Source organism: Periplaneta americana, chromosome 5 (assembly GCF_040183065.1).
Source record: "Periplaneta americana isolate PAMFEO1 chromosome 5, P.americana_PAMFEO1_priV1, whole genome shotgun sequence".
Classification (NCBI taxonomy): Eukaryota; Metazoa; Arthropoda; class Insecta; order Blattodea; family Blattidae; genus Periplaneta; species Periplaneta americana.
This window is the reverse complement of record NC_091121.1, coordinates 99405117-99423298: the sequence shown is the minus strand read 5'-3', so window position 1 is coordinate 99423298 and position 18182 is coordinate 99405117. Positions and strand designations below refer to the sequence as shown.

At 34.7% G+C, this 18182-nt stretch overlaps 2 long non-coding RNA genes across 2 annotated transcripts in view; one reads left to right on the top strand and one right to left on the bottom strand.

The window, feature by feature from the left end:
* The window catches only part of LOC138700046 (uncharacterized), a 203184-nt gene that overhangs the window by 97090 nt on the left and 87912 nt on the right, over positions 1–18182 (top strand). The window lies entirely within an intron of this gene.
* LOC138700041 (uncharacterized) overlaps positions 5882–18182 on the bottom strand; it is a 42421-nt gene continuing 30120 nt past the window's right edge. The window contains exon 3 of the long non-coding RNA XR_011332152.1: positions 5882–12027. This is a non-coding gene — a long non-coding RNA (uncharacterized lncRNA). The remainder of the gene's footprint in view (positions 12028–18182) is intronic.

The following is an 18182-nucleotide window of genomic DNA, read 5'->3' as shown; positions in this document are numbered from 1 at the left end:
AAACAAATGAAACAGAATTAAACCCTTCGTCACTAGCTATTACTGATCAAAACTATAAGGGAACAACTTAGAAAATTCCGTTGGTCTGCGCATGCGTCAATCTTAAAAAGTGACACAATATACTATTCACCTCCTCCTTGCTAATTGTCAGCCAATAGTAGCGCGTATTGATGGCAGTGATGCATCAGTTGACTTGCGAATCAGTAGCGACAATGGTTCAGAGTAATGGAGGGAAAACTCCAACTCCGCCTCCAGCACAGCGGTAAGGTTTAGTAACCTCCTACAACAGAGTTTTTCCACTTATTAACCTCTAACTTACCTGAGTGGTACAGCAATACTACTGCAGTAGTACGAAAATATTGCAATCTGCTTAAGCGTCCTATTGATATAAAAACAAACATACTGTGTAATAGGTAGTGACAAACGGTTGCATTGTGTCTACTCATTCGTTTCTTGCCATAGTACTTAAGTGGAAGATATGTTGCTCTTACAGTGAAGGTAAACATTTACTCATTTCTCAGAAGATAATGATCTTAGAACCCATGTTTGTAGGACTTTTTTCTTTCTTGTTCTGATGCATAATACCTCCTCTCTAAATATTAGAACATTTTTCCAGAACACACCTTATAGACACGCAGTATTTCAGTTATAACTGCACATGCTATGAGGCACTGTAACATTGATTTTAATTAATTCATAGAAATACTTAATATGCAGATCTGTGGTTCAAGAAATATTGATTCCATTGTACAGTCTGTCCACATATAAATTTTAAATCTTATCTCTTCTATTTATTCACTTTGTAATATTATTTAATCATTAAACCTTAACGACCACCGTTCACAATCCATGAAGCCGCAATTGGGCCTGAAGATACAACTTCCTGCTTTGATGACATCGACAATAGACTGGGGCGGTGTGATCAACACTAAGCTCCGAAAGCCTTCTTATTCCCAGGAAAGATTCGGTTCTTAATCTTGCGCAATCTTAAGGTCCTTCTTGCAAAGTCGATATAACGAAGAAATACCCACCATTACCCAGACCTGAATCCGGGACCTTCCAATATTTGGTCAGTGGCTCTACAAACTAAGAAACACGACCGTCCTATTTATAAATTAGGGGAGAGTTGGGTAGTATCGGACATCGGGTAATATCGGACAGTGAGTTTCTTTCATCTACCACCAGATGATAGCACCGGAATGACATGGTTACGTTTCTGTGATGTCGCATATAGAAACGTAACCATGTTATTCAGGCACTACCATCTGGTGGTAGATGAAAGAAACGCACTGTTCGATATTACCCAATGTCCGATACTCCCCAACTCTCCCCTATGCATATAAATGTTCTGTAAAAAAGCTCACATTTATGTAATAGTACATTATGAAACAAGTTCATAATGTTATACTTTATTGTATAGGTCAACGTTTAGGAAATGAGCGAAACAAGTTTCCTAATTTTGCCAAGTATAATAACTGTATAACATTATAAAAATGCATCACATATCATTTTTTTGTACGACATCATTATAAAACGATTAATAAAGTTATAACATCAGATTTGTAATTAGCCTATGGGTAGTTTGATATCATGGTCTATGAAGAAAGAGGTTGCTATGGCAACAATGATGTATTAAATATTACTGCATGCAAAATCCTTTCATAATATTAATTTTATGACACAAGTCATGACACTTCAGTTGTCATGGTAATATTTTATGGCTCTGGTACACACAATATTGTGGCATATTACGCACGATTGCCTCTAACAATAAACACTGGTTATAATGCTGATGTAGGAAAAATATGTTAATTGAAAAGTTTCAAAAGGAAATAGTTTAAGTAATAAAAGTGGAAGGTATACGGACGAAAGGAATGAGAGGAAAGCGGCCAGAGTAAGTTCTACTACTTTGCTTCTATTAATAATAATAAAGCTTTTTATTACTGTACAGTTTTAATTAACAAAACTAGTAACTTGTTTCAACAATACATAAAATACATAAACCGGCTTATTTCTAAAACATCGTAAGTCCAATTTTTCCCGTCTGTTGAAATCTGTGCATATTTTCAGACTGTGCCTGCTGATAAAACCGCACAAGTCTTCAAATGTTTCTACATATTATAACTAACAAATGCATAATCGTTGTTATGCTGGGATATAAAAACAATAAGAATTTATGTTGCTCTCCTTTAATATTTCCCCAAAGCAGTTAACGAGGTTTTAGAAGTAAGCCAACGACATATGGTAAGATGAATAATTAATAATGTACTTACTGTAGGTAACAATGAATATTAAAATCATTCTCTAAAAACATACATAACGCGTATACATGTATTCATATTTCTTTTTATTAACTACAATAATTAAGGAAGATATGGCATGTAAATACTACAAACTTTTTACATAAAAATACAAGATTTAATGTGAGCAAAGTTGGAGAAAAGAAATTAACTACAAAAGAATAAAATCGAATACAGCATTTGTTTCTTTTCTTATAGGCCCGAAAAGAGAACTGAACAGGAGTAATACTACTGTTATGTTAATGGAGTCGAATAAATACCATTGCAAAGTGGGACGGTAGAAAAGCAGAGATAAGACGGAATAAAATGGGGTGAAGTAGATTATGTTAGGACTAGATACAATATAATTAGGAACATTAATTAGATGAAGAAATTATAATTTCCTACACAATATTCTATTGTTTGGAGAAATACTCTATGTGCGCCTACTACATTCTGAATTCTTAAAAACAAAACTCCACATAAATTGTCGTGCTATAGGCCTCAGTAATGTAGAAACCTGAATTACTTCTCCTCTTAAAATAAAGAATAAAACGGGAATTTTATGTGTTTAATTTGTTTTAATTTAAAGAATGCTAGAACGCGAGGAAAAACTGAGTAGAGAGAGCAGGTGTACGTCTTGTTTCTTTTCATTATTAGAATAATTTTAAAACAAGATAAAATGCCATGAAAATATACATTTTCGATCACAAATACCGGTACCATCGTTTACGTCCCATCCATAACTGACAACTGTTGAAGAAAGAGATCGAAAAATTTCTCGCTTATCCTGAGAGGTATAAACAAAAAGCCCAGAGCTGACTTTCACCTGCTATCCTTTCACCATTGTTCTACTGCCACATGTTCATATGATAGATTATAGTTTTTATCAAAATAGTTTGAAGTTGAATTTAATATTATAAACGATTAAAATTAGTTAGGAGAAATTTGGATAAAGTAAAGTGGAAGCTGTATAACAAGAGAGTATGGAAACTGCCACGATCTCTGATGGTAGTAACTAGTGTTGCAAAGTGTGTGACGGTTTGGTAAATAGATTTCCACTTACTCCTATGCAGGTAAATAGGAAATTAGAGATAAAGATAAACCAAAGCTGCCGTTAAACAATTTAACAAAGAAAATCATGACATATGAAAGACAATTCAATGGGGATTTATACGAAATTGTAGAGTGGTTTACTGAATGTTAAAGTAAGTATAAATTATTTTATTGACCGTATGTACTCTCGAAGAATAGTATTGTGGGGAATGAAATGGGATTTTCAGAATTAAATGATTTACTGGGTGTTAAAGTAAGTATGGAGATCCTAGAGAAATGTGTCATGCCAGCTGTCAAACGCGGTCCCTGACTGAGAAGCAAAAGCAGATACTCCAGATCTGTCAGCGACGGATGGAAAGAAAAATTCTTCACATCTTACTGGGAGATAGAATCCAAAACGAAGAGATACGCAGAAGAACTGGCATGTGCGACGTAGTCACTAAAGCAGTAACACAAAAATGGAAATGGGACAGCCATGTAGCACGGAGGGATCACCAGAGATGGACACGAGTCACCATGTGGGACCCGAGAACAGGATGGAGGAACGTGGGCCGGAAAAGAACCAGGTGGGGTGACCACTTCAAAAATGTAGCAGGAGGACAATGGTCAAGACTGGCAAAGGATAGAGAAATCTGGAAATACCTGGGTCGACGACCAGAACTCAACAAAAGTGTTTAGTGAAAGTGCGTCAGTGAATAATGAAAGAGAGAAAGTGAATAGTGGAAGTGTGAAAAGAGGCAAAGAGAAGGCACAGGTAAATGCAAACAAACCGCACAGAACCCCACAAAGCTCTCTAGGACTCGCTCACCTACGGAGTGAAAGTTGAGCTAGTCCCTGCGTGGGCAGGAGGGCATGGCCCTTAGGGGATGAAACAGGCTAGATTTATTTATTTATTTGTTTATTTATTTATTTACTTATTTAAAGTAAGTATAAATTATTTTATTGGCCATGTGTCTTCTCGAAGAAGAGTATTGTGGGGAATGAAAAGGGATTTTCAGACTTAAATGATTACATAAAATTGATGAAGGGTCATTCGTCTTGCAAAGTAATTTACAGACGTTTTGAAACGGAAAAATTTTTCGGTAAATTACAAAGAATTGATCGTGCGTTAGATCATCATATGAAAACTAATAATACAATGAATCTACAAAAAGAAAAAGAAGTGAAATATTCAAGCCCTTCATTGACGTTGTGTGTTTCCTTGGAGTGAATGAACTTGGCTTTAGAGGACATAGTGAATAAAGTGAGTATTTGGTGCTTTTGATATCAAAATATGATCCAATTTTAGCAAACTATTTAGAAATAACCACAGTTTTCAAGGATACTTTTAATGTAGTCCAAAAAGATTTAATTTCCTCTGTTATCACTGTTGCTTTCAATTTCTATTAAAAAAACATTATTGATAGTGTATTCGTAGCTATTTCCTTGGACGAATTTTCGGATCTGTAGCACTTAAACATTCGAACAAAGACGCCATGTCCAGGTAAGGTTTTCAGGTTTTGGGGATGTTACATTAGACAGAATCGCTGGGTCTGTGTAGCATAGTGTGTGAAATTGTTGAGGAACTGAAATGTTTTCCAAAGTCAATAGCTCAGAGTTATGATGGCGGAGTTGTAATATCTGATTACTCAAGGGGACACTAAAGTGAAGTAATGCTGAAAAATTAATAAAATTCATTTTTTTAAGAATAACTCTTCTCGGGTTCTCAGCCAGGTGAATTGGAGATTAGATTCCAAGCTTTCGACGGCTAGCTCTGCCATATTCTTCAGGGATGGCAGAGCTAGCCGTTGAAAGCTTGGAATCTAATCTCACCTGGCTGAAAACCCGAGAAGAGTTATTCTATATCAAACGCCGGGAAACCCTCAAGTCATACATCACTTTTTTTTGTTTTTATGATCTTGATAATTATATTTGAGACTGTTTTAAATCATCCAGCCTAATAATCAATTGTGGTAAAAAATAGGTCGTGAGTGAGTGGAAAGAATTTTTTTTTTATGTTATTTTCCCGACTTTAAAATTTTAAGCAATTTAGTGAATAAAAAAAGATCCTTGCGCAACAGTTATTGCCAGATTGTTCTGAAACTTTTACAGAGGTCAATTAAATGTTGATAAATAACATTTAATTAGAATTTGTATGGAATATTAATCTTAAGTTCCTTCGGGGCATATTCATATTGAACTTAGTTAAACATATGCTGTAGGCCTAATGGTAAATTCATGAAAGAATATTGTGACTCTCTATTTAGATGAACCCAAAAAGCTCATTAATTTTCATCACCATGACTATGTTCAAGCTTTTGAGCAAATATGAACTAAAAATTTTGAAAACTTTGGCGCAAGGAGCCTCTTTAGTGACGCTAATACAAAATATATTTAAAAAATATAATTTCAAAACCATTAGTCCTAATGGAACAACATTTTGTACAGATGATAGTATTGTAGACCTATTTATGTTGTTTAACTTTAATAAATTTTTGATGAAAATTTGAAAGTTTTAAAAATCATGTAAGTGTCCTTTTTAATGCAGTGTAGGAGGCTAGAATTTTTGATGAAAATTTGAAAGTTTTAAAAATCATGTAAGTGTCCTTTTTAATGCAGTGTAGGAGGCTAGAATAAACCAATCCTTCCCTCATAAACCCTGTTCGCATGACTTTACTCATCGTCTGAATTTAGTTTTCTCTCTGTCGGGTCGGCTGGAACAATCAAAGAATTCAAAATATACTTTCTGTAAATAAGTAACCTTCACAATGGTAGAGAGAATATCGTTACATACTCATCGACTAGTTTGAAAATATTCTTGAATATAGGCCTAGAGAAAGGCTTAATATGAAGGGGTAACTTGTTTTAATATCGATAATTTCAATTTTAATATTCTGTTGCAAGAATTTTACAAAATTTTTCCTCGACAGACATTTCTTCTGATGTGCTAAAAAGAAAAACAAATGACATTATATAATGCGTTGAAAAAAAATTCAAGGTAAAAGCGTCAGCTTTCTGAATATTTCGAATCGTATAAAAATATTTTTAACAGTTCTAATCCAAAGACTAACAGGATCCGTATTTATGACGTCAATTTTATGAACAATTGCTATTGCGAACTATTTTTTGACAATCACTGATGAAGTATTAAGTTATTTAAATAACAACTTTACTTTGTTAATCGTCCAGATGACTTAGCTATAGAAGACGAAGAAGCCTTTTCAAAAGACGAAAAAGAATTTTCTATTTGAAGGGAAGAATTTGAACTAGCGCTTAAGAAAATAAAGAATGGGAAAGCAAGAGGAGTCGATGGAATCACCACTGAATTAGTGAAATGCTTGAGTGAAGACAAGAAGCAAATTCTATCATTATGCAACGAAATATATGACAAAGGTGAATGACCTAAAGATGTTACGGAGACAGCGTTGATTCCAATACAGAAGCAAAATAATGTCAAGAAATGTAACGAATTCGGGACTACCAGCCTGATATTACACTCGGCGAAGATTTGTTAAGGAACTGTCACAAAATCTCAGTTTTACAACGTCATAGATGAATTCGATAAATATGAGGATCCTCTTGTAATTCAAATCACAAGTGAGTAGGTAATTTATAAAAAAAATCATTGTATTTAGTTACTGCTTCCCTACATTGAAATACCATGAAAAGCAACAAATGCAATAAATTACAAAAGGGAGCTTATATTTGAATGGTTTGTTTTGGATACCTGCTATTATGCTGAAAAAAAAATTGACGCAATAGCACAATAAACATATTTCTTATATTCCGTTCCAAATGAAAAAATTATTTTTTGCCTTGTCATTGGAAAATGATATTTAAAAGTATGATTTAATTTCCAAAATCTAATATTTTTTGTTTTCAAATCCAAAACTTATTATACTATATTTTAATTTTGAAATTGTTTATAAACTATAAAGTCTTCTAAAATATGTTAGTACATAGAATGGTACAAAACATATGTAAGGTAAGAATAAACACACATTTTTTAATAACTGGTTCATATATTCGTGCAGTACTTCAAAGCAAGCAATTTTTCTCCTTCCTGTAAAAATAACTGAAACAGAAGTAACAGGTTTTGGAAACAAACGATTCATTTAATGAATAGAAACAGTAACTAATGCTCATATTCTAAACTACTTAAAAAACTACTGTAAAATTTTATCAAAAGTTATAAAAGATTACATCCTAGTAGAAAAACACAAAATCCAAATAATAAAATTAAATATAGCCTATTTATAATATTATTAAAATCAACCTTATCAATATTAAAAAATGAGAACATTTCCTGTATTAAAGCAAATATTTATAAAGTAGAGAATTCAAATTGTATTGCAAATTCCTTTAACGGCTTCTATATAAACATAACTGGAAACTTAAACATTCAAGATTGTGCAGAAGATGCTGCCATTAGTTATGTAACAGATAGTACATTTAACACTGAATTTCCAGATCTAAAGTTTATTTCCACTACTGCAGCAGAAATCATGTATGTGATAAATCGTCTAAGAGAAAAATTACACAAAAATGAATTAATATTGTCTGGTTATAATGAAGTTCTAATGCCAGAACTGAAATAATATCTCCTGTGCGAGTCTATGCTTCACTTGTTTCCTAATTTTGACGAATGAAATAACTTTATAACATTATAAATGTGATTCATATGGTATTTTTGTATGATAACATTATAAAACAACAAAAAATACCATATCCAATTTGTAATGATGGGTAATTTGATATCATGATTTATGAAGAATGAGTTGCTATGACAGCAGTGATGTATTAAATATTATTAGACGGAAAATCGTTTCAAATATTAATTTCATAGCAAAACATATGCCGTTACAATAGTTTCAGTTGGTATGGTAATACTTTACTGCACTGGTACAATAATGCGGTATATTTTGACTAATAATACTGATTGTTCATAATGCTAGTGTACAAAAATCATATTTTTGTTTCACAAAAGAATGCTATAAGCATAACGATAGGTGTGCATAAAAGGACACCATGTATTACTTGTTTATTTTCCAAGTTCAGTTGTATTTAGAGCTCTGATAATTTGTTGTATACTAAACCTTGGACAGCAAAGGGAAAGGTTCTGTAAGGTGCGGTGCAATCAGGCATATCTTTACCACACGCATGTACCTCAGCAGCAGTCCCAACATTATTAGTAGCAAAACCTGCCATGTGTATTTAGAAAACGAACGAGTTACAAACATACTTTCCAAAAATTTAAAAATAATTGACCTTACTTTGTGAATACATTCTTACCCTGATGATGTTTTTAAGTCAGAAATTAATATACCCCATATTTAGTACTGATCAAAACATTAATAATTTTAATACAAAACACAAATTAGATATCCATCTAACCTATGTTAGCTTCAGTTGTTATAAAATACAAAGAAGTTCAGTATTAATGTATTATGGATTTCTACGCACTGCGTAATTATTTTAAAGCTTTGAAAGACTAAGAGAGAAGATTTAGAACAGAATTAAGAAAATGTTTGCATATTCATACCTTCTACTCAACTGATGAATTGTTTGTTGTTATAAGTTAACTGTTCGAAGACAGGTTTGAACCTCATAAGTGACACCAATAAGGAAAAACTCGAGGTAACTAAAGCCAGAAAATAATGGCGTAGGGTGGCCAGTTCCTTTGTTTATGCTTGTAAATTGAATTAATCAGACTGCAATATACTGTATATTTTTATATATGTTAGACTTGTTCCACATCTCAAAGGTATAATGTAAATGTGAGTTATATTTAACACACTATTGGTAAATGAAATAAAATGAAAATGAAAAAGTTTCAAGCTTAAGTAGATGGTGAAATATGAAGCCTCTGATGTGTACCATAGCCCGAGTATATTAAAGTTTGAGTGGATGCAACGTTCTCTAGCAATAACGACAATATAATATAATACTGATTACGAATTGACCTGGCTTTAAAGATAACAGAAGTACTTGAAGGAAAACTAAACTTGACCATATTTGCCGAAAAAAAGTACCGTACTTTGGTTTCTGCAGTGGAAAATTGTATTGATGCATCATTAATTTAGTTAACGTTGAGTTCTTGACAAGAAAAATAATAAACAGCCAATTCTATTAAATAATATTATAATACGTAAGAAATTAACCATTTCATTGCAATTCGAAATTGACTAGGTTGACGCATAAGTTCTTAGCGTTTTTGTTCGTCATCAAAACACTGCGTTGTAGATTGTTTAACGTTTGTCATTAGTCATTTGTTATATGGAATGTTGTACTTGTAAATACGTCTTCAATGTTGCGAATTTGAAGAAAGTTTGTGCTATTTTTGTGGGCTGAAGAAGATGGAGTGTCAAGTGCAGAAAAAAAAGGAACACTTCCGATATATTCTTACGTTTGAGTTTAACAGAGGAGCAAACGCAGCGGAGGTGGGTCGAAATATTTGTGTCGTGTACAGCGAGAATGTCATCGGAGAAAGCACTGCAAGAAAATGGTTCTGTCGTTTCAACACACAACAAAAGTTAGTGTTCATCCAGAGAATATGATGTTATTCGTCTGGTGGGATAAGGAAGGCATCGTGTACTACGAATTGGTCCCCAGGAAGTAAGTATAACTACTGACACTTACAGCCAACAACTCAGGCGGTTTGCGGCCGCAATTGAGGAAAAACGAGCCGGCAGATTGCATCAAGTGCTGCTATAACACGATAATTCACGCCCGCACTCCGCTAACATGACGACAGCAGGTATCCAGGAGCTTTGTTGGGAGGTGATTCCAATTCCCCCATATTCTCTCGAACTCGCGCCCTTAGATTTCCAGCTTTTTCATTCCCTTTTCAACATTTTCAAGGGAACTCCTCTGATACGAAAATGATTTACAAACTTGACAACTTCTTGAACTCCAAGCTAGCAGATTTTTTCAGGTTCGGAATCGAAAAAATATCCCAGCGTTAGCAGAGAGTAATAGATAATGTTGGTGAATAACTACACTACGGATTAAGTCTATCTTCCATTCATCTCAAATAATAACTTCTGTCACAGCGAAAAAACGCTAGGAACTTCTGCATCAACCTAAGAAATCACAGGTCACTTGAATGTTGTATCGTTGAAGACGTTGTGTTCTGTCGCTCTGGTTTACTCTCAGATTTTGTCCAGCAGCACAAATAACGCATAAAGAGTTTTCTGTATGTTCTACTAACTATGAACAACGCTACAGGATTGAAAACACTGTTTAAAAGTAACAAATATTTAGTCACATACTCCGAGTACACAATTACCGCATTTGTTCTTTCAATTTCTAGCCAATAAGCGAAGAACACCCATATCCAGAATGGGAAGTTGCTTACTACGAAGAGTACGGCGAGAGATGTTACGACATTTGCACTTCTCTTTCTTACACAAACGTGTTGCGCTTGACAGTTCATCTGGGAGGCAATTTTTATACTTCTTCTCAGTCGGTATGCAGTTAGAAAACTGAATAAAAACATGAGTGTTGGAAGAAAGACGACAAAAACTAAAGTGAGAAAAAACAGATAAAGCCTCGAAGGATATTTGTTTTCGCTACAGGAACACAAATAACTATAGACCTCCCAAGTAACAGCAAATGGAAGGGCTAGTATCAGAGAGACCATCCAGATAAGCAGTATATAAATTAAGTTGTGAGTTAATATTGTCATTATCAGTGTTGGAATCCTAAATTTGAATGTGGGCAAAGTAATGCAGAACCTTTGTATGCTAAGGGCCACTACAGACATTGCTGTTGCACATGCGACCCAATGTCGGATTACAGAATAAAATCTACAGAAGGCGACGTTTTCAGGCATACCGTGAGGGTAGCTGAATGAAAATAAAGCAACCATTGGGCCTGCTACTATAAGATTCAATAAATCACATATGGCAAGATTGAGAATCATCATGTTAGCAGATGTTCTTATCTCTTTATGACGCGAAAACATGATGAGGAGGACACCATTCCAAATAAAACCGACGAGTATCAATACCGAAAACACTGCAGGAGTAACATATGTCCTGAATACTTGAACAATACGCAAGCGTGATTCCTCCAATATAATTGAGTTCCACAGTTCAACTGACAGGAATTCTTTCGCCCACGGAGTATCTATAATACAGCTGAAATTATTTCGAGCTGAAAACTTCATCAACTCTTTTACTGTTTGAAATATAACATTTTTATCATCAACGGGTATGTCATTATTATTTGAATTTAGTTGAGGAAAACACGTTACATAATCTGTGTTCGAAAATTGTTCAAAGAACGGCTGTAGAAGCTCAAACAACTCTGAAGTTTCTCCAGAATCCCACAGACTATCCTTATCACTATGTTGAAGAGGCGGTTTATCACTGAGGTTAATATCTCTCGTCAAATTATCCACGCATTGTAACCAAGCGTGTCTGTGTGTCACGTACTGATATGTGAAGTTAGACTCGTTTGAACTGGTGTGTGTTTGATTACTGATATACACCTGGGCAGTGTTCATTAGTTGGTTGAGCCCTGATTTAATCACACGTATCATACAGTGTTTATTGGTGCCGAGAGGAACGTCGCGATCTTCCGCATTCACCTCAATGTTCCTTGAGATATTCAATGCTGTTTCCTTCTCGAATCTAGCCATGTATTTCCAAATTGAGTAGGGATGAAATGACTGTTGATCTTCACACAGAGTCGGGACGATTACGTGAAGCTGTAAAAGTACAAAATATATATTTTGATAATTTATTAAATTAATTATGTATAAAGGAAGTGTTACAAATATGAAATAGAGGCACAAATATGAAATAATGTGATATACGACCTGAGACGTATTGTATTCTAGCGGAAGCCTTCCAAATTACTACGCACTGATAGCCTAATCGCTTTTGCGGGAATGTGTTAGTTTGCAGTTAGAAGCTGAATTGTTGAAACGTTTATCATTACTGCGTTTTCGAAGAAAGTGAAAATTTGGCGGTATATTATTTTCTTGATTGTACATTGTTGTTCCTCGATGTTAGAAATATGTATGACATATATTCTTAAAGAGAAGTAATCTACGTTTAATAATATGTTTAATTCATTTCGTCTTTAAATTATGATATGTTTTGAGATTATTACTTACATTAATGTGTAACAAATATGGAATACTAGTATTTCTAGTATTCCATTTTTATACCCTGGTTTTCTGTTTCGTTACTAGTGTTGGCACCTGTAGGAGGAGGGAAAACCTCACCTTCCAACAAAGTTAGAAAATAGTGGAATGAAAAGGCAATGCAAGAAGCCATAAGACAAGTTCGAGAAAAGACGTGAGAAACGATTCATCTGGATGAATTCAGTATTAAGGTGGGAAAACACATTCTAATGAAGGGCTGCATGCTTGTTCTGTGCTTTTCTTAATAGAGGCCAATTTGACTTTGCAATTTCGTTAATCTTGTAACTTCTGAATAGTATTCCATATTTGTAACTCCATTTTTATGAAGGAAATATGTCAGATTTTGAGGAAATTATTTTTTCAAACATTTTATAACATCTTACAAACTTCTAAGTCCGGTATACCATGCACAGAGACATTCTGCAAACATGACGACACTTTACGTTCAGTATTCAAAACATGTAGGTTCCCAAACGAAAAAACAAAATGGTATTCCATATTTGTAACACTTGCTCTAGTATTCTGTTAAAAATAAATAAAAAAATATATTCGTAACTAAATGAAATAAGAGAAAATAAACTACCATTTATAAAAGTTACAAATTTAACAAGACTCGATGAAATGTATCTATATAGTCTATCAGAAAATAATAAAAATATAAGTAGTATATTAGCTGACACAGAATTAAGCAGAATAAAATAGGTGAAGGTGTTGACGAACACAAAATATGTTTAAATTTAAAATTTAGTGGAATGGTATGTTAAGTTTACGTATGTAAGAGTTTTAAAATGTTGGGTAATTACAAAGGCTATTCATAAAGTTACTTACTTCTGTTTTCATATAGAGCACGCTGTAATCGGCTTAATGACGCCGTCTTTGCAGTGAATGTTACGTGATTCAGCTCGCTTCGAGTAGTGGTACAGAAAGGATCGTGAGGCTGTGTCCAAACTACAAAATTTCAACTGGGAAGTATTTTGTCATCCTACATACAGCCCTGATATGGGGCCTAGTGACTACCATCTTTCCACGCACATGAAGAAGTGGTTTGCATCGCAGTGCTTTGACATTTCCGGAGAGTTGCAGTCCAGCGTCGTAGGTTGGCTTCAGCCACAGGCGGAAGATTTTTATGACTGCAGTGTTCAAAATCTCGTTAAAAGCTATGATAAGTGTTCGAATTTAGCCGGAAACTATGTAGAAAAATAAAACAAAGTGTGTAGTTTCGTACTGTTGTAAGCAGTTCCTGTAACCACACTGTCATTTTTGTTGCAATAAAACGCAAGTTATTTTATGTATAGCTCTCGTAGATCCAGAGAGACACAAAACGTATATTGTTAATACAGTATACTTCTTAACAAATATTAAACAAATTACAAATCTGATAGGATAATAATAGTTATTTATGATACAAGTCCGTAAAGGTTCTCTTTTTGGCACGTGCGCAAAATTTTGTGAAACGAGGCGAGGGGATAATTTTACGAATGTGTACCATAAAATGTTTTTTCTACGATAGCAAAATTTACATTAAATAAATATTTCAAGATGGGGAGGTTATAAGATCATGATGTCATGTCGTCTAAATTAAGAACGGTTAAGAATTAAATATCCATGGAATGACAACCTCTTCTATTCATAAATACGATTTCATGGCCATATAAACAGGTCATTATCAACAAAGCGATTAGAAAAATTTGAATGATAACACTGGCCAAGACACATTTTGGTGCCTCCAATGTTAGAACTGTTCCTGAATATATTCGACTGGCTGATTCCAAAAATGTCACCAGTTTTTCCCTATCAGCTCTAGTTCTTGAGATACAGCATAAATGCCGTATGACTCTATTCACTCTGGTCGCTCGTCAAAATTCAAGAGATTTTATGGTACTGCTTTAATTAATCTCTTTGTAGCATGAAAGAAACACATTAAGAATTATAATAAACGTGAAATACAGTAAATCTACTTATTTGAAACGAAAAGCGCGAGTTTATGATATGAATATTCCAGTCATTCGACACAGAAGAGGCTCGTTTTGTAGTAAGACTTCCGAGTCTGGTATCTGCCAGAACAAACACGCATAATGTTTCAACAATAATCTGCCATCATGTGTGCATGCCATCTGGTATCTGCCTTTCATAGCTCTTCGCTTAAGTCACCAAGGTTCTCTGCAAACGATCTGTGAATGTGCAGGACATTGACTTTAATGCTCATTTTACATTCAAGTCTATTGAAATGAAAGAGCATATCCTCTGCTAATTTAGTATAGTCGCCTACCTTCTTGTTTCCAAGGAAGTTTCAACAAGAAGAACAAGTGAAAGTCAGGCACAAGATTAGATTTCATTAATTAATTCTATGAAAAGTGGGTTATTTATGAGCTGTCTGAATGTGGACCATCGAAAATATCCGATTGAGTTTTCAGTGGTAAGTCCTTAGAGGCCAATTTTTTTTTTATCCAATGCACATGTTTGGCCCTACTATCCGAAAGACATGGCAAGTAAGGATATTCTGAATAGTCACTTTGCTGATTAAGAAGAAAATTAGGGGAGAGTCGGGCAGTATCGGACATCGGGTAGTATCGGACAGTGAGTTTCTTTCATCTGCCACACGATGATAGTACCTGGTTGACATGGTTACGTTTCTGTGATGTCGCATAGAGAAACGTAACCATGTCATTCAGGTACTACCATATGGTGGTAGATGAAAGAAACGCACTGTCCGATATTACCCGATGTCCGATACTACCCGACTCTCCCCTAACCATCTTCAAGTCTGCACAGACGCTCGTGGTAATTTATCTTTTCCAGCACTAAAGAGAAGGCGTTGTACAGTACTCTTCTTTCATCATGGTGGAGAGACCGATTGGAATGGAGACGTATTTGTTGCCATTGTTTAAAAGAACACATTTAAAATTACGTTTTGAACTGTCGATTGAAAGGAGCTATTCACTTGGGATGTATTTTGATACACCTATTTTCTTCAGAAGGCCTCCGAAGTCCTTGTAGAATATTATGTACAAAAAAGAAAATGACAGCAAATCTCTCACTCTCCTTCGATGAAATTTAATTTTCATTCGAGGCTGAAGTACATTATTTTCATTTAGTCTAGAGGCGAGCAATTCAGAAGACTCCTTAGAAAGATTTAGTCCCTAATAAGGTCACTCAACTCGTTATGATCAAAGCATTTAATGTGAAGCTGTTTGAAAATCACTGTCGCTGTCGCCACTTTCTTTACCTTGTGCTATATCAGACATATAAGATCCATCATCTGAGATTTGTGGTAACTCATGGAAGGGTGGAATAGTAAAAAATACGAGTATGGCACAGATTTCATAGCTAAAGGTAGATAGATCAGGACATGAGTATTTCAATTGATTTCTGTGATATTAGTATTAAAAAAAAAGCCATCAAAATGATTTTTGGCTCCATGAAAACTATCTAGATGTTATTAGAGATAATTTTGTAACAAAATATAATTATGATATATAGTATATAATTACACTCAGGGACAAAAAAAAACCGGACACTTTAATATTTGCTGGTATTTTGCAAAACATTATCTTCTCATACAATATTATGGTAGTCATCTGTTGTTATGGAGACGTGTATACATGGTTGATTGTTTTTTGTTTTATAAACAAGCCATTACAACCAAATATTCCAATTTTGCTTTCGGAGTCTCAGCTATAACAATTTTGTCTCAACCATTTTGTGCTTCATTATCGTTATCATTCGTTATTTCTTTATTTTTACATTTTCTGAGTTTAAGTGGGGTTGAAACATTTGTCTTAAAACAAGATGCGACCTGAAGATGTGGCTCGAACTGTAGCCCTTTACGATGATGGACGCAGTGTACGTTATATTGCAAATGTTATGAATATGGCTAGAAGCACAACCCATGATGCCATAAAACGGTATAGAGAGAAACCCTAGAATATACCAGAAGACCAGGTTCGGGTCGTCCAAGAGCTACAAATCCAAATGAAGACAGGTATATGGTGTTGAGAGTTCTTAGGGAGCGCAACCTGCCAGCTACTAGTGTAGCCCAGTAATTTGTTAACATGCATGGACGCCCAATGTCGGCCAAAACAGTTAGAAGGAGGTTGAAAGCAAGTGGACTGATATCAAGTAGACCTGCAACTGGTCCCAGACTTCTCAGTATGCATCGAGTTGAACGACTGCGTTTTGCAATTGATCACATGGATTGGAGAAATGGACAGTGGAGCTGTGTTCTGTTCACCGATGAGTCCCGTTTCAATCTGTGCTCGCCTGATGGACGTGAAAGAGTTTGGAGAAGGAGGGGAGAACGATTTTCACAGTGTTGCATTTCCGAAAATGTGCCGTATGGAGGTGGTGGAGTGATGGTTTGGGCAGGAGTGTGTACGGATGCTCGTACAGAGTTGGTTTTTGTTGAAAATGGAAGACTAACAACTGATAGGTATATAAATGAATGTTTGGCTGATCATGTTGTGCCATTTGGCCAATTTGTAGGCGATACTTTTGTTTTAATGCATGATAATGCACGGGCGCATATTGCCCATGCGGTCGGAGATTATCTCCAAGAAGTGGGAATCCATGTTCTTCCATGGCCAGCAAGGAGTCCAGACATGAACCAAATTGAACACGTGTGGGACATTCTGGGACGGCGTGTTAAGAATAGACACCGAGACCAGAATCGTTACAAGAGTTGAGGCGAGCACTTGGCGAAGAATGGGAACTTATTCCTCAAGAAGATATTGCTAACCAAATTGAGAGCATGCCAAGACGTATGGATGCAGTTATTCAAGCCAGAAGGGGTAATACTTGTTACTAAAAAGAGTTTTTAATGTTTAAGGCACCATAAAATGAAAAAACAGTTAGACCAAACGATGCCATAGTTATACACTCTTTGTAATTTTTTGTAAATTTTCTCATCAGAGATTTTTTTTTCAAATGTTGTATAAGGTGCTAAATGAAACATTATTTTGTTTAAATGGGTTTTGTTTCATTTTGAAATAATTGGCAACAAAATACAAGCAAATATCGAAGTGTCCGGTTTTTTTTGTCCCTGAGTGTATTATATATTCGACAATATCTAAGAAACTAGAGCTGATACGGCCTAGCCAATGTCATTTACTGAATCAGAGCATCAAATAACCCCAAGAACAGGTTTAAAAACCAAGACACCAAGAAAAAAGGTTTTTTTTTTTTTTTTTTGTTGGCCTGTGTAATTCTTGTTATAATGAGTACTACGTATGTAACTTCAGAATAATACGGACGAAAATGTAAATGTTAAATTTGTTACGTATTTGTATTACGCGTAGGCCTAATATTTACGTCGTGAAAAATCGAGGTAATGAATTGATTTCTTTTTATTCACAGTTTGTACAATGAATATTGCGTAAAGTGATCACTTACTTTTTTACGCTAGTGTTCTAAAGGCTCGCTTTATCCCTACTGATAACAGTGGTTAAAATGCAACTTTACACGCTATCGTAGAAAAAATTATTATAGAGCAATTCCACGAAAATGTCATACTGAGGTGAATTTCTTGAAATTGATGTAGGAGTATTTTTGTTGAAGAAATATGTTTCTTTATACTTTAAATCGCCTTATTTCGTAAGATAATGTTTAAAATACTCTTTCTTTTAGTCTATAACTTGCTGCAGATCTTGTCATATTCCAAACGCTTAAAAAACACGTATAGATACTTATGTTTCGTGTCACAATTTGGACACGTAAAT